We start from the raw sequence: 18,239 nt of genomic DNA, 5'->3' as shown, positions 1-18,239 counted from the left end.
AAGACATAGATGGGGATGACATGCAGGCAGTGAGATTTTATTTTTAAAGTAGGTACAGTTTGCAGGCAGCTGGCATCATCTCAGATTTCATTTGGAAACTATCTGCTCCAATTTGCTCTACAAAGAAAAGAGATTAGAATTCTATTTTTGTTTGATTCTGGTCAGACCTTTCTCTTCCCTTCCACCATCAAGACAAAGATGCACACACGTGTACACCTGCCCACGTTAGTCAGCCTGCAATTTCAAACATATTTAAGGCTCAGGCTTTGCTAAAGAGTCAACATGGATCCATTATTTGGTGGACAAATAGAAGATTGATTGGCTGGAAAAGACTTTCACTGATGGGGAAATGGCTGCAGGTGCTTTGCCACAGGGAAACCACACCTGAAAATACAGCTGGTGAGTGGACTATAGCTGGACAAGGAAAAATGGAGGAAAATACTTCCTTCCAGCCAAGGAAAGCACAGCCAGTGTGATGTGGCTGTGGTGGTACTCCGTGTGTATTCACAGTGGTGTTGGCTAGAAGGGACCTGTAGTCCAACCTCCCACCTGGAGCAGGACTGTGACCACCACTGGGTCAAGCCAGCCATGGCTTTGTCTAGCTGAGCTGCGCAAAACTTCAAGGACAGAGGTTGGAGCATGCTAACTGAGCACTGCAGGACCCTTCTAGTGAAACATTTTCTCCATCTGTCCATCCTGAACACCCCAGGCCATTGCCCTGTGCTTGAGAGCACCTTGGTTCCTTCATCGCTGTAACTGTCTTTGCAGTAGGCTGCTATCATCTTAGTCCTTAGCCTCCTCATGGCCAGAAAAAACAAGCCCTGCTAGCTCAGTGTCTCCTCATGGGACTTAAGGCCCATGACCATCTCCACAGGACTCTCTTCAGCTTCCCTACATCCCTCTTGAACAAGGAGACCAAAAACTGGAAATAATATCCCAGGTGTGGTCTCAGTCATGCCAAGTAGAGGTAGGAGGAAACTTCTACTGACCCGGTGGCCACATTCCAGCTAAAATAACCTGGTGTATGGTTTGTCCTATCTGAGATGAGAGCATATGCTTGGCTCAAGTCTGACATAACATCCTCTGTCATTTTTGGCAGGGCTACTGGCCAGGCAGACGCGTTCTTGGCCTGCACCGATGACCGGAGTTGTTGCAGCCCTCTTGCAGAACTTCGCACGTCTTCTTGTGGATGCCTTGCCTTTCTGCCCTTTTAAAGCTACCCTTTGTGTACATAAATAGACACATATCTATATGTACATGCGTATACAGGAGAACAGCTATATGAAAAATTCAAAAACTGCTGGGATCTAGGAAGTAAAATCCAAGGGGATACATGAAACAAAGAGCTGCTGTCGCAACAGCTATTGTGCAACTGAAATTGTCCTGATGAGGGAGAGGACACACTAATTACATGATCCAGAAGCCCCAGCCTGCAACTACAAAAGAGCTGAGCTGTGAAAGTCCTAGTATTTCCAATAGAGAAAGACCTAAATCTTCCCAACTCTGTAGTTAGGTTCATGAGGATGTTCTTTCCCTTAACTCCGCCTCGCACAAGAGCAGACCTGACTCCTTTGCTCAGCCAAGCTGTAAACATCAGCAGTCCACAAGCCCTCAGCCTCTCCAGGGCAGCCTAGCTGGTTTTTTGCCCAACACCACAGCTGGGCTACTTCCAGCAGTTGCAGCAGAGGAGCGATGAAAGGCTGCCGGCGGTGTCAGGGCACTGCAGATCAAACAGCAGACGAAGAAAAGCTTCTCCTCCCCCTCCCAGCTCCTCCAGGGCTGGGTGCGACAGTTTATGGACAGAGCCTGGCAAGCAGGTGATGTGGGGCAGTTAAAATACCATCAAGACCTGAATTCACCAAGTCTTTTGGACTCCCTCTCCTAACAGCCTGTTGCTGAAGTCGGTACATCCCACCTGTACATGCCTGGGGCTGAGCCAGGGCAGGTGCTGTAGGACAACGCAGGCTGCGGGTCAAAGCCCCTCCATCCCTCTGTCTCATCGCAGAGCTTTTGTGACTCCGGGCTGTTGCTGTCCATGTTAATCATCTGCGACCAAGATTGTGCTCCCTTCAAGCTGTGCCTCCTTTTTAATTGGTGGGAGGTCAAACATCTGTTCCAGGCAGCTGAATTGCATCACTAACAATTTTTTTTTACCTATGTTGCAAACTTTGTTAAGTCTCCAGCCTCCTCTGTGCCCTAGTGCTGCTGCTCACCAGTGCTTCCATCAAGGGGCTGATATTGTTTCATGTCGCTTCTCTGCCTTAGGATTACATTAATATTTGCTAAAGAGAGTCAGTCCCTGTGTGAGGAAATGACCAAGTGTCAGTGTGAGAGCACTATTGGAGGGAAAAAAAAGAGGCAAGAAGCATAAAGCAAGCACAGACCTCTTATTTTCCTTAAAAAATTGTTTGGGTTTCAAGACTTTTCCAGTTCATGTTCTCCTAAAGTATAGCAGCCACCAGCTTTTCAGAAGCAGAAACAGCACCATTTCTAGAAGCACGGAGTGCAAGGCAGGTTGGGGGCAAGTAGAGTTCCCTTGTGACAGAGCTGTCAACAGAGCAGCAGCTTTTAACATCACAGCTTGGCAAAGCTCCTCCTATTTAACTGCTTTCCCTTTTGGCTTCAGTCTGCACCTCCCAGCTCTGGAGGGCCAGAGTAGAACCTTCCCTGGTGCCGGGGGCATTGCTTTGAATGGGGATGAAAGGGACAATGCTGCAGCAGAACAATTATCAGCCAGAAGGTAATTACAGGTGGCCATGGGTGCAAAAGCTACGGTGGCACTAGAAACAAAAGCTGGGGAAGGCAAATGAGTTTGAGTCAGAGGTGGTGATGCCCTGAGGAGACTCACAGGACCGTCTGACAGCCATGAGTGGAGGTGCCCAGTAAGCTGTAAAATACGTACAAACTTATCATAATCTGCTCATGCAAAGTGCTGGTGAGCCGTGGTGTGCATGGCCAGAAATGGGGGTGAGAGGAGCTGCACTTGGAGTGGCTCCTGCAAAGACTGGCTGCTTAAAGTTGCTCCGTTACCAGATATGGTCTTGCTTGATGCTGACCAGGTAGAAACTCAGACAGTAAATAAAGCCATCCTCAACAAGTTTTTTAGTTGTGAGTGATTCCTAAACACCACGTTGCTGAGAGAGCAATCTTCACATGTTTATCCCATATTTTGCCTTACTAAAATAATTTTTTTTAAGTGCTGGGCATTCAAAAGAGTCTGAGATGGAGCCTGGATGTGGCTTTGCCAGAGCTGTTCCCCCGCATCCTCTGCCTCCTCACCCATATCCATCCTCTGTATCCTCTTCATTTTCAGTGGCTGTCTCCAGGAGAAGCACCCTTCTGCAAAGCCAGTGCATGGCTGCAAGAGTCAGCAGGGCTTGGACACAGCCGAATGACCAGCAGTGGGGTGCAGGTGCTGCCCGCCTGGTTTGGGATTCACCTCGCCTAACTTGGCTAGCCGCCCTCATCTCCTCTCGTAGTTAGTCAGGAGAGACCGGCAGAGACTGATTCGTCTCGCTCCAGAGCAGATGTCAGAAGGAGATTGGCTGTATCACACCTCGGACGTGCTGGGTTTTCATTCAGTATGAAGGGAACGTGACAGCTCGTCCCAGTGAGGGGCTTGCAGCCAGGCAGCTCAGCCTGACCCAGGTGCTCCCGTGGACCCTGCAGGCAGCCCAGCTCCCTGATCTCTGCCTATGGAGAAAGCAGTGCTCATCCATCTGTTCCCATCAGCATGTGCCTGTTCCCGGCAGGTCCATCCTCTCAGGCTTCAGGGACAAGTCTTCCCGGAGAGTCCAAGACCTCTGTCAGGGCAGGGGGTGACGAGAAAAATGGTGGGAGCCAGCTTGAGCAATGCACAGTGACCCTCTGGCCCTGGGAAGTGCCTCCGAGGGGACTGCGGTGTCTGGAGCAATGACACCCTCCACTCACCAGTGAAGGACTGCTGGGGTAACTGGTGGCAGGGCAGTGGTGTGATGCTGATGAAGTCATCCTGCCATGAAGCTGTCTGGGAATTTTATCACTGCTGAGATCATGCTGGGCCAGCAGCCTGCTAACGAGCACCATCAGAGGGGCGTCACCTTCACAGGGAAAGGCTAAACGACATAGCAAAAAACAACAGGCAAAGGTTTTTTTCAGGAAGCACCAAAGAAACAGACCTCACTTTGCTTCGAGCTGAATCATGAGCCTTAGGCTGCTCTGTAGATCTGCAGGGATGGATGGGCAGCAGTGGTGACACTTCCCTGGGAAGCCACTGCTGGCCTGTCACTCCGCATATTCAGCGTTTTCTCACAACAAGCCAGGGATTCACTGGGACACAGTGGATTTCATCATTATTTGAGAGTGAGACCACCAGGTAAGGCTGTGCTTCATGTGAACTGATTTGAATCCCAGGTAAACACCTTGACTCTCAAAATGAGACCACTTTTACAAACTGCTGCTTCACCATTAGTAAGTCCTCAAGATTTACACGAAAGCTAACGAGATCAGGCTCAGATGAAGCCAGCCACTTCTACTATCCTGAAGAAAACAATCTCCTGAGTGCAGAGAGAGCACTGTCTGCTGGCACGGTGTGCTTGGCTCCTGGGCCAGCAGTGTCCTCACCTTCTCAGCAGCCAGACCTTGGCCACCAGTCCCTGGAGTAGAGCGGATGGCCTGGAAGTGCATTTTCTCCGTTCCTCTTGGAAATGGCTCTGGGTGGCATGGTTTTCCCACACTGAACATTACAAATACCTTGTATCCATGATGATGAGGTCCGAATGAGCTCTCTGCTCGGAGGCTCTGCTCCCAAATTCCCTGCCGTGCTGGGTGAGGTGGCAGAGTCCCGTACTGCAGGGACATGTCACACAGGCACTCGCTCACCCCAGAGATGCTGCCGCGGCTGCAGGATCTTGCCCAGCCGTAGGTGAGCATTCAGCCCAGCACAGCTTGCTGACCTTGCCAATGGTTTTAATAACTTCCACTAAAAAGCACTCATGCAAAACTGAAAGGAAACAAGTAAACAAATCTATTGAAGAACACAAACTTTTAAAAAATCATTTATGCCACTAGCTTTTCATTTTTTACACCCTGTATTTAAGTGCCAGTTGAACACATGTAGCAAAAATCAGCCTGCCAGAATTGGTTTCTGGCACCGTTTTTAACTGCCAGCTAATTGTATTGAATGATACATCTACTTGATGTATTTGATATTCAAATAAAAAAACAGAACATAAGACAATCATCATGAAAATGTCTTGAATGCATCACAGGAGTGTGAGAGGGATTAGTTTATTAATATTTAATGAGTGATTTGAAAAGGTGAAGTGTCTAAAAATGAAAAGCGCTATGAGAACTCTGTTAATGATGAAAGATGCAGGAGATATTTTATTTATGCAGTTTGACTGTATAACAGCCAGAATAATGTGACTCCAAACAAGGATGAAGAGACAGTCCTTGCGATGGAGAGTTTGTCTCATGAGACATATACTGGCTCCATTAAATTAACAGTTTTCCTCTCCGAGAGCAGTCTTCTGTGCTTCAGAGAGGGTTAAGTACAAGCAGGTCAAAGCAGCGTGTTGCCGGCAGTGGGGTCAGATCCCAGCGGCAGCGATAGCGCAGCGATAGCTCTTAGCTCTCTGCTGGGACATGGTCTCCCCTTCCCTCGTGTGGGATGTGAGATGTTTACACTTCACCCATGCCCCCACACTTGGACCTCACTCAACTCCTGCTCCCTCCTCTGGCTCAGCGGTAACGCAGGTGGAGGCGCTGGTGTGAGCACCTCTGTACAGGCTTTTGCTGCTGGGATAAGGGCTTCCATAGCCCTCACACAATGACTTGGGTCAGGACCTCCACAAGGCTTTTTGCTGCCAGGCACAGCTTTGAGCTCTTTTGTGTAGTGTAGGCTGAAAATCGCTGCTTTGCATGCCTTGATAATAAACACATATATATAAATAGATTTGCGTGCACCTCATTTACCACAAACATTTGAACATAAATCAAATTGCCCACAGGCAAGGCACTTAGCAAATACACGCCCACCTGAGGTGTGAGCAAGAAATAACTTCCAAAGCTATCAAAGACTTCTATTTGCTTGGGTTGGGAGGCTAAATGAAGGCCAAATCTTCCCTCTAACTACCTTGTGCTGTCTTTACTTTGATATAATCGTCTCAGCTGTTTCTATATCATCTTTTGCACATGCAAATACCTTCCCCACCTTGGTCTCTTTCAATTTCCAGATGGTTTCACTATGGGAAAATATTGGAAAAGGCTTGTTAAATTTTCTTCCTTCCCTAAACTCTCCTGACTCATTTTCACAAAGAAAACTATAGGCTACACTGAAAAAAAAAAAAAGATAAATCTTGAAAAAAGAATTGAAATCGGCCCAAATATTCAGGGTGTTAACACATTCACTGCTTGTCTCTTGGAGACCATCAAATGGACCCTGGATCTCCTATCACTGATGTGGTGATGATAAGGGTGGAGGATCCACACAGGGTGAGGTGAAGTCCCCCAACCCTCCCAGCTGATCCAGGCATCTCTTACCCCCTGTCTTGAATGTGGCTTCCTATTTCCCCAAAGATAGAACCAGACTGTGTTTCCCCCAGGAGAAAAGGACTGTGATCACACACCAGAAACCTCTGTGCCATCCCACCCAGAATGGGAAGGGGCATTCGTACAGCAGTGAGCTCTATGTCAAAGCACCACCACTCTGGTTTTAATCCCATTATGCTCCCCTCCCTCACACAGCTCCCTGTGAAAGCTCATCCTGGGCCAGGGGTCAGCTGTGAAGGAGAAAAGCAGTTTATTGTCCTGGGAGGCTGAGAAGTAGCTGCTATTAATACTGAATAATCACTCTTTCAGAGGATGGCGCAGGGCACTGTTGAGACACAGGCTCTGAGTTCATGGGTTCAAGGTTTGGTTTTGCTGTAGGCTCTCTGGATGAGCAGGGACAAGACACTTACTACCTCTAAACACTCTTTCTTGTATTAGCAGGGAGAAGAGGGTCCTTTTGTCCCTATTTTGCTTTATTTAGATCATAGGAGTCAGAAGGTTATGAAATATGAGAGCAGAGGGTCTAACATACGGCCTTTTGGTGTTAATATCGTCACTGTAAAAGAACGCGCTTGCATAAACACATATACAGTCTTACACACACAGACAAGTATTTTAGTGTGGTTTCCCGAGGGAAAAGCAGTCCCTACTAAGCATCCTTACTGGAAACAGGCTGTGGCCTGAGCCCAGCACAGAGGCAGAAAGGGAGAGAAGAGTTTCAGGGAGGGGAAGGGGGCGGGGAGTGGACCCTGCTGCTCACAGGAGCGCCCCTTGTCCAGGGGAGCTACCTGCACCCCTACTTGGCTGTCCTGAAAAGAAGCACAGGCTGTTGGTGTGCACCCTCACGTTCTCAGGATTGCAGGGTGGACTGGAAGAACTTGGTCCTTCTCCATCACCCTTGAAACACAACTGCAAGTGAGTTTTCCCATACAAGCAACTGTGAAGCTCAGCTCCTGGGACATGCTTTTGTTAGGTTTGGGCTATAGCAATCTTTTTTGTCATATATTCATTGATGTCACATATAACTTGAAACCCCTTTTAGCAGTTACAAGTTCATCCCCTTTCCTCTAAACTCAGATGTGAACTCTCTATTACTCATATATTCACTAAATGATATCATTTAATAGGTTCTCTTTGCCTCTACCACATTTCCATAACTTGTTCTTTAATCTTCCTTTGATCCTGAATACCAGAGAGATTTATGTGTAATTTATTCTTACGTTGTTGTACTTGTTTAATCTTTCATTTTCAGTTGGATTCATTTTCAAACAAGAGCGCTTGTTATAGGTTCAGATTATTGTTGACAGTTGAGACCTACCTGCTCTTTCTGAGACAAGTTTCCATTACTGTTTTTCATCTTTATCAGTTTCCTCTCAACATGTATTTAACTCAAGGGCTCTGAGTGATTGAGCATAACTCCTTTCTACCTTCAAATGGAGACTGGAGTTTTCCCTTTCTTTGGCATGCTCTTCATTAGACCTTCTTGCTCTAAAGGCAAAAGACATGACATCCTTTTTTCCATCACAGGCAGTTTGTTCATGGTCTGTAACATCAGCTCCATCCCTTTTCCCTCTGCTTTGATCAGTGAATGAAGCTCCCTGTTCTCCATTTTTTTTGTTTTGTATGTGGAGCAAGTTATCAATAAATTTGGTGCCTTAGGAGTGCTCTCATCCTTGGTAGGTTTAACAGATGATAAGGGGCATCTGAAGCCTCTCTTGCAGAACTACCCAAATTAAAGCCTCCAGCTGCCCTCACATTTGAACTGATTAGTGAAGGAACCAATTTGCTCCCCGGGAAGATCATTTCCATCTGTCCACCTGATTCTTCAAAACAGAAGAAGGAAGAGCAAGCAGCTGGCCAGCCCCAATGTGATGCTGGCCAGATAACTCACCAAGGACGCCGCAGAAGGTGATCCGTGAGTGAACAGTTTCCCAGAGTTTATTTTGGATCAAAGGAAGGAGGTTGCCTTTGGGAAGAAGCTGTGGTAACTGAAGCAGAGACAAAAAAAAAGCCTCCCCAGCTGAGATGGAGACAGCCCACACCTTTTAAACTATATCAGTCCCTAAAGAGCCCTAGGTTCACTTTGAAATCTGAGGTAAGCCCAGATTTTGCCATCAAAGTAAGACTTGTTTAAAAAAAAAAAAAAATTAAAAATAGAAAGACAAAGCAACCAAAGCTTCTAGCTCACTTGAAAGCAAATAGAATCATAGAATAGAATAGAATAGAATAGAATAGAATAGAATAGAATAGACTCGTTTGGGTTGGAAGGGACCTTTAAAGTCCATCTGTCCAACCCCCTTGCAAGAAGCAGGGACACCTTCAGCTGGATCAGGTTGTTCAGAGCCCTGTCCAACCTGGCCTTGTATGTTTCTAGGGATGGGGCACCACCACCTCTCTGGACAACCGGTGCCAGCATTCCACCACTCCCATTGTAAAAAACTTTTTCCTTGTGTCCAGTAAATAATTTGTGAGTATTGTGTGGTCCAAGACCTGCTGAACAGACACCCTATGGATGGATGGTCTCACCCTGGGGAGTGACCCTGAAAATCATGGTGCTGCTCCCCTACATCACACACTCAGTCCTGGGAAAGTGAGGCAAGGTTGGTGGGGCAGCCCAGGGCACCAACCTGCGGGAGTTGCAGACTGTGCTGGTCCTGGACACACAGCAGGGATGCAGGCCTCCAAAGCACCGGCTTGATTGCATAGTAGGAGCTAGCACTGCCAGGTCTCTTGGCAGCTCCGTATCGCATTTCTGAAGCAAAGCTGCTGTAAATACAACCTGGCAAGATAGAGCTCCCAGATAGTTTCAGGGTCCTGGTGAATCTGCTTTAAACAGCCTTGTTGATCCAGGAATTATGAAATATGTTCTGGGGGAAAAAAAAAAATTAAAAGCGGAAATTCTAAAGAAAAAGAAACTATCAGAGTGAAGCTAAAATAGATGGAGTGTATCAGTAATTGAAGTGCAAAAACAAGTGATACAAAACTCAGTTTAGTTCCCCTACATGGAATCTGGCTTTATTGTAAAAGAAAACTCAGAAAGTGAGGCTACTGGAAAAAAAAAAATTACTCTGCATTGTAATGGCGCCATGAGGAAAAAATATGGGAGAAAAAAAGCCCATCTAATGTCTCGTTAAAATAGATTTAATCTCATCTCAGACCACAGATGCTAAAATGATTTCATCATAATTGTATTGTTATGGAATGACTGTTCCGTGTAATCTTCACTCTGAATTTCTCAGTGTTATAATGTTTGATTATGAGGGGAGGAAGGTTCAGCATTAGTTTTTCCATTCAGCTTTGAAGAGGTGTAAGTAGGTAACAGAAAAAGGGATGTCTAATGGCGATACGTGCAACTTTTGTAAAGTTGGAGACATTTTAAAAAGCAATTTGGTAGCAGACTGGATATTTTACAGCCTTTTATTCTTTGATTTTGTTTTCCAAAGTTGAGAGAAAGGAAAAAAAAATCTTCCTTTTCAGACCTGCACTCCATTCCCAGCTCATCCAAACTGCTGCAAAGCCTGCTGAGGTGTCCCTGAGGGACTAGAGTGGGCTGATGGGAAAAGCCTGATGGGGCTTTTGTCCGTACTGAAATTAGGGCTTCACAGTCTATTCGCAGTCCAACTGCAGACCCCGGAAAGACTTATAAGCTCTCTCAGTGCAAATTTTTATTGAAAACAGAAAGGCAGTGTTCTAGGCTACAGCAGGTCTGACAGCAAGTTGGAGGTGGGGTATCACCTTCCTCTTCCTCCTTTGGTGAGGAACACAAGGGGCTCACAGCGCTCCAGCAGTTGACATAACCTGGATGTCATGTGCATCTCCAGCTTGCTTAAGGCTGCACTAGGTTAGAATTGTCCCTGAACAGGAATTGCAGCTCCTCCCCCAAATCCCATATCAGCACATCAGAGTGAAATCTGTCTGGAGATAACTAGGGAGCTAAAGGGCATTCAGCTGTGCTGCTCGTTATCTGGGCTTGCATAAGGAGGCCAAACTAAATGAGACCCTCAGTGCATAATTAAGTTGTTCTGTCAGCAGCAAAAACAATTAAACCTGGATTCCTACAGATTTGCCTCTGAAGCTGTGTGCACACCTCCCACAGAAAGCCAGCAGATCTGCTCCTACTGCATCTTCAACACAGAATCTCCTTCCTGAGGGCCTCTCCTGACCATCTCTATGTCCTCTGCACTTTTTCCCCTTGGGCACTCCATGGTGATGCTCCCGCCTTATGCTATGTGCTCCACCTCTTCCTTTTGGGCAAAACACGGGACGTGTAGCCCAGAGCTTTGCAGGAGCCTATGTGGGCATTGATTCGGCTCTCAGTCTTCAACGCCATCTCCTGTTTTCATGAAACTTGCAGGAATTTCATAGCTTGAAGACCTTTAGCTCCCTGACAATGTTTGTTGATGTTGGCCAACAGATTGAGAAGCAGTGGGGAGAGGCAGGGGGCATGGGCAGACAGACTGTACAATGGCACAAGCTTCGTTGTCTTCAGGCCTCAGGCTTATAACGAAATTATCAAAGAGAAAAATCAACTGTTTCCCCAGGATGTGTGACTTGGACAGGAGTCAGGTGGGCTGGATCATGCCGCAAATGAAAGAGAGGGAAGGCATCCAGCTCCGGCATGGAGTAGCATACATTCCTACAGAGGCTTTGTACTGCCCTTTATCCCTTCTTGCTGGTAAAGCCCTGTAACCGGCAGCAGTTTGGAGTGTTACACAATAAACACTCAAAATGGTGACAGAAGGAGAACAGCTTGATCAGAGCCTGCTGCTGCCACTAATCTCCCTGCTGCAGCTTCTGTTGTTGCTATTTTGGCTGCTGCTTCTTCCATATTGTCTCTTGCAGCATTTTCTCTCCAAGAAAGCTGGGCTATTGATCCCACACTCAGATGTACCAAACGCAAGAAAAGGCCTAGCAGGGAGACGCCAGAGCAACACTCAAGTGGGGAAAAAGTCCGTGCCCAGGTACCTGCTTTGGTTGCTGTCACTGAGGATAGCCCAGATCTGCAGTGCCATAATTTGACGTAGTTCATGCACAATTAAACCAAAGTTCAGGATGCTGCCTCACTCTCCAGGCCTTGAGAAGCCTTGGAGGGGGGCAAAGCCCTTGCTGCTTTCTCCCAGAGGCAGTAGAGATCATTCCTTATGTTGATCTTGTGAAGGGACAGCTTTGCAAATCCAGGAGCAATTTTATACCTTAAAGTCGGGCTCTGGTCTGCCTTTCAAACACAGAAAGGGTTATAGTCTAGCGGAAACACATTTCAGACAACCCTGAATCAGCAAGGTCCTCAAAGCCTGCCGCAAGAAGATACTGGAGCTAGTTTTTCTCTGCATTGTGTGTTTTTATCTCAGTCATCATATTTTCTTGCAAAAGATCTCCCTCTCCCCCTCCCTCTCCAGATTTCCTTCACAAAACCCATGACATGAGCAACACACACATCTGCTCTGAAGCCACAGTCATCTGCTGTTCCCTGCGAGGCCACTGCGTGCATGGGGCCATTGTGTGGAGAAGCGGGGTATTATTTAAGTGTCAGGAGCGTAAGCCGCACAATGCCGGGGAACTGCGCAGTCCTCGGGGCTTCTTCAGCGGCAGCAAGTGCGCAGAGCCAACGCCACCGCAGCGGCTGATACGGGAGGTGCTTTTGCAAGGGGAGGGGGAATAAGCACTAACAATTACAAGCTTTGCTGAAAAGAGGAATATGAGTGAATGAAAGGACCTGTTGCCCTCTGAGTCAGGAGAGGAAAGGTTACTGGATTTTACTGTTAGACTTAAACAGTCCAGCAAGGACAGCTGTTGGGAGCTCGTTGGTGCTTGGATAGTGAATATTCACCTCTCTATTAGAAAGTCTTTCCTTTTGCTTATCTCAACCTTCATCTGTAACCAAAGAAGGAGATAAATTCTTCAGCAGGGCCTGTTGTGATAAGACATGGGGTGATGGTTTTAAAATAGAGGGAGGTAGATTCAGACTGGACATAAGGAAAAAAAATGTTTACAATGAGAGTGATGAAGCACTGGAACAGGCTGCCCAGAGAGGTGGTGGATGCCCATCCCTGGAAACATTCCAGGCCAGGTTGGACGGGGCTCTGAGCAACCTGATCTGATTGGAGATGTCCCTGCTCCTTGCAGGGAGGTTGGACTAGATGGTCTTTAAAGGTCCTTTCCCACTCAAACCCTTCTGTGACTCTATGATTCTATGATTTTATGACACCACTGTAATTCCCAGCAGAACCCTGTTAGGAACAAGCCCCAAAAGATGCAGCAGAGATGATCTCCAGCCTGGGAGAAAGCCCTGTACAGGCTTTCAGTGATGAGAGGGTGGAGGAGGCACAGCAGCAGTGAGACATGGTATCCTGACAAATTGGGATGGAGAGCAGTGAGGCACCAGGCTTTGGTGCAACACAAAGGACAAATATCTTGGGCCAGATGAAGCAAAAAGGTGCCACCAAGGAGCTGTCAAAAGGGGAAGGAAAGAAGCTGAGGGGTAGTGGAAGGAGAAAGTTTTGCGCAATGAGTGTCTAAATTTGCAGGAAAGAGGGCAGAGATCCAAAGGTTTATTGACAGTTAAATATCATTATCCTCAGTTAAATAGTTTCATAGCTACCGTTAATAATATATCAAGTGAGCTGAAAATCTCGCCAGTAGTACTAGGAAATGCATGGACAACATTACAAGCAGGTATTGTCTTATTGAAAAGCCCCTTTGTTGTCAGTGTCTGTCTGACAAATCCCTGTCATGCATCAGGTGAGCTGCACAGCATAGGATCATAGAATCATAGAATGGTTTGGGTTGGAAGGGACCTTCAAAGGTCATCTAGTCCAGTCCCTGTGCAAGGAGCAGGGACATCTCCAACCAGATCAGGTTGCTCAGAGCCCCATCCAACCTGGCCTGGAATGTTTCCAGGGATGGGGCAGCCACCACCTCTCTGGGCAACCTGTGCCAGTGTTCCACCATCATCATTGTAAAAAAAATTTTCCTAATGTCTAATCTGAATCTACCTCCCTCTATTTTAAACCATTACCCCTTGTCCTGTCACAACAGGCCCTGCTACGGTCCAGGGAACCTGCATTGCATCATTTGAAAAGCATAGGGACATTTCTGGTGTCTGAAGAAAGTGATGTTTGGATGGTAGGATTCACATCTAGATGCTTGTGCAATTTCTCCCAAGACACATCTGTTCTCTTGGATCCTTCCAGACTCTTCCTCATTCTTTATCAAGGAGGGTAGTGTCTTGTGCCTGTCCTGGCTGTGTGACTTTTAAAACAACGTCATCCTGAGATTATGGTCGAGGCCTCTTAAGATTGTGAGATGTCTCACAAGACCTGAACAGCTCACTCTCAGCAGCTCACTCTCTCTAGAGTACCCAAACAGTGCCATCCAAAACCATTAGTCACTTCTGAAAATCTTGGCTCACGGGGGTGGTTTTGTCAGAGCTCTGCCATTTAAAAAAAAACCAGAGAAGCAAGATAGCTGTAAAAATGCATTTCAGGAATAGCTTGTAGACACCCACCTTAGTCCTACGTAAGACTGGCGAGGTACTGCCCACAGTGCAGTGATCGGGGATGCCTGCAGTGCATCTCTGGGATAATTCATGCCGCTCTGCAGCAAGCAACTGCTAAGGTTCAAAAAGCAGAAGGTGGAGGATCAATTCCCAGACTCAGGTATAGTCTTCACTTCTGTAACTGATTAGTGCTTTTCACTCAAGACCAGCACTGGAGAATTACTCTGCAAATGTTGTTTTCCTTTAACTGCCTTCCCAACTGCCAGTTGATGGACACCTGCAGCGGGGAAATGCGTGGCGGTGGCACACCATATGGCCATCGCTGCTCCTTGCTGTTGCACATCAGCTGTGCAATGAAGCCAGCCTCAGGGTATTTTTCAGCGGGACTCTGCCTGCTTCTTTCGCAACCCCAGAGCACACCTTGGGTTTCTCTGCTTGACACTTGCCTCAGGATCTGTAAGAGAACTGCTCACTGCAACGGATGAGCGACAGCTATGGAGACCCAGTGGACGATACGGTGCAATTGCAGCAGTTTCTAGCAGCCTGCTCTGCCTGTCACAGTTCTGCCTGTCTCCTTTGGGTCTGACCACTGCCTTTCCCTGAACATTGTGGCACTCAGCGCTGGCTTGGGATGGGAGCATCACCTCCCTCCCAGCAGATGTGGCTCCAGCAACACTGTGGTGAGTCACCCTGGGAGAGACTCCCTGTTTCACACTTTTATCATTAACAAGATGAGAGCTGCTCAGAACCATGTAACAGGAAGTTATTTGTAACTTTTTTCAGTGCCTGGACTTGGGAAATACTTTTTTCTTCTTCCTCTCTTAGAGGGTGGAGGTGCCACCACCCATGGGGGTAGCTGTGGCAAACACCTCAACTTTTGCGCTTAAAACAGTATAACAAGCATTGCCAGACAGCAAAACCTGGCAAAAGCAACCCAGACAGGAGAGACACGCTCAGGGAAGCCTCTTCACCTCCATGGCAGCCCACGAAGACTGGCGAGGTGTCCTGGGGCTGTCAGAGCTCCTCTGCCACTGTCAGCAAGTGTAGGTGGAAGGTGGCCAAGGGGAGGGACAGTACCCAACCACCATGCTGAAAACCCCTGTCTCTGGAGCTGGCAGAGCACTCTGACATGCTTGCAGGATGGTCAGACCTGCTCACCACGCTGGGGTACAATTTGGCATTAGATTCAATAGCATCCGAGATGCCTCCAAGGCAGAGCAGAGGAGGGAGCGGGGGATTTCCCAGTGCTAATTATCGAGCAGTTGTTCGCTGGAGCAGCTCCCCCTGCCAAGGGATTAGGCGAAGCATTGTTTCTCACTCAATAAATCTTTACAACAAACGCCTAATTCCCCAGGCACCATGTACAAAAATTAATCCTGATCCTCCCCCTTCTTTTTTCTCATCGCAGGGATGTTTCCCTGCTGCTGGTCCCCGCAGCCCAAGGCTGCAGTGGAGCAATGCACCGTGATGGCACGGGGAGGGTGCAGGTTCAGTCAGCTGGGCTGGTGAGGGACATGGAGGGGAACAGTGATGTTGCCCCTCCAACATGCCCAGCGAGCAGCATAGCAGCTCTGGTACCACTCGTACTCTTGCAGCCTGGCCATCTGTAAGAGGCACAGTCCTAGGAGAGACCCAGGACCTCGCTTTGCCTCTGGCTCTCTGGATGCAGCAAGAAAACGGCAAGGCCCTTGTCATCCCTGAGTGGCATCATTGACAGGTCTTTGCGCTAATTAGCTGCCCAGCCTGTTATAAATGCTCAGAAATGCTGAATGGGAGAGCCATGGTGGGAATTTCAGCCCAAGGAGAAGCTCCTGGCTCTGGGATCAGAGCAGCCTGAAGAGGCAGGATGCAATATCGATGTGGGGGGGGGGGTCCAGCGGGCCAAAGGCATATTTCTTTCAAATCATGCTTTTAGCAGGAGCTTGTGCTGTGGGACCTCAGGAGCCTCCTTCATCCATTCCTGTGGATCATCAGCCCCTGGAGGGAAGCAGAGAAGCCGTGCCCTCTCCCTAATTCCCCCTCTGAGGAGAAGGCAGGAGCCCAGGCTGGGTTTTAACCAGGACAGAGGAGCAGGCCTACAGGTTTTGCCCATTAAATGACTACATTATCCATGCAATCAAGCCAGCTGCTGCATAATTCTTGCCAGTTCCCCAAAGGGCCAGAATGTCTCTCAGCCACAAACACGCGTATCCTCCCCGATGCCGTTTTTCACTCCGCTGCATTGCCTTCACCCCAGCTCACCCTCTGGGACAGGACTGCCCGGCACACCCCACTCGGACACGTCTCAGCTCCAAGAGCAGAGGGAGAGCATGATTCTCTCTGTCCACAGTCTCAGATAGAAGCATCCCCACCAAGAGAGAGGGCTTCATCGGGCCATGTGGGACACAGGACTATCAAAGGCATTATCAATTTTATGATAAATGCTTTATTAACAAGGACCTAGTTCATACTTAGCATGGCTTTTGCAGTGTGGTGGAAGGTGTTTCCAGCCAATAGTATAAGAGGCCAAGAGAGGGGCAATTCCCAGGCACATGGGTTTGCCCTCAGGTCTGGCACACGGGCAGCCACGTGGGATTTCACACCCAGACACATCTCAGCAATGCTGAGAGCTCCCTCACTTCCAGCTTTCACGCTAACTCTCATGATGAGGAGAGCCAGCAGCAGGGAGGCTCCTGGTCCTCCCTTTGCGTGCCTGCTGCCCATGCTGTGCTGCACGTTGTTTGCTTGTGGGGTGTTTGCAGCTCCCCCACATCCTGTTCCAATATCACCATTTCTCATTCATGCACCCTTAGAAAAAAACATGGCAATTTTCCCCCAGCCACGCACAAGCGTTTCCGCACAGCGAAGCCCTCCAGTCAGTGCACGCAATCCTCCATCAGCAGCGCTGGGTCTGTCAATCTTTTTGTACCTGCTAAGTGGTAGAGTGCTTCTCCCAATTTACTTATCCATCATTTTTATTGAGAAATCTGCTCTAGTCCCACACAGTTATATGAGTTAATGGAACAGTGATTAGAGAATGAGCTGTGATTTCAGGCACGCCAGTGCAAAGCTGAGACTACACCGCACCATTTCCAGCACAGCTGCTCAGAGCAGGATTTGATCCCTTTTGCCTTGAGTTTCTAATCATTTGCATACTCCTTTGCTTGCTTCTATCATTTTAAATAGCTGTGTATGTTGTTATTAATTTTAAAGCCATCTGGGCAATTATTGCTGTGTTCCTGAACAGGGAGAGTATTGTTCACATTACAGGGTCATAGAATAGTTTGTATTGGAAGGAATCTTTAAACGTCATCTAGTCCAACCCGCCTGCAAGGAGCAGGGACATCTCCAACCAGATCAGGTTGCTCAGAGCCCCATCCAACCTGGCCTTGAATGTTTCTAGGGATGGGGCACCAACCAGATAGATGACATCTGCAGCTCTTCCCTTGTCCACTGATGTAGTCACTCAGTCATAAAAGGCTACCAGGTTGGTCAGGCAGGACTTGCCCTTGGTGAAGCCATGCTGGCCGTCTCGAATCACCTCCTTATCCTCCGTGTGGCCCAGCATAGCTTTTAGGAGGATCTGTTCCATGATTTTCTTAGGCACAGAGGTGAGGGTGACAGGTTGGTAGTTCCCAGGATCCTCCTTTCTATCCTTTTTAAAAATGGGTGCAATACTTCCCTTTTTCCAGTCAACAGGGACCTCACTTGACTGCCATGACTTTTCAGATATCACGGAGAGTGGCTTGGCGACTCCATCAACCAATACCCTCAGGACTCTGGGATGCATCTTGTCAAGTCCCATAGACTTACATATGTTCAGGTTCCTCAGGTGGTCACAAACTTGATCCTCTCTTACAGTGGGAGCGACCACTCCCACAGTCCCTGTCTTGCAGTCTGTCCATGTGAGTGGTGTGAGAAGAGAAATTGCTAATGAAGATTGAGACAAAATACTGTTCAGTACCTCTGCCTTCTCATCTGTTGTTACCAGTCTGCCAGTCTTGCTCATCAGGGCTGAGTATACTTTCTTTAGCCCTCCTTTTCCGGCTGACATATCTATAGAAGCCCTTATTATTCCTTGCATCCTTTGCAATCTCAGCTCCAGCCATGCCTTGGCCTTCCTGACCCCATCCCTACACAACCGGGCAGTGTCCCTGTACTCTTCCCAGGATACCTGTCCCTGTTTAGCCTCAGCAAGGGAATCTGCACAGCCGATGGGAAGTCCAAAGTCTTA

This window comes from Chlamydotis macqueenii, chromosome 5 (assembly GCF_036417535.1).
Source record: "Chlamydotis macqueenii isolate bChlMac1 chromosome 5, bChlMac1.mat, whole genome shotgun sequence".
NCBI lineage: Eukaryota > Metazoa > Chordata > Aves > Otidiformes > Otididae > Chlamydotis > Chlamydotis macqueenii.
Note: the sequence above shows the minus strand (reverse complement) of the source record.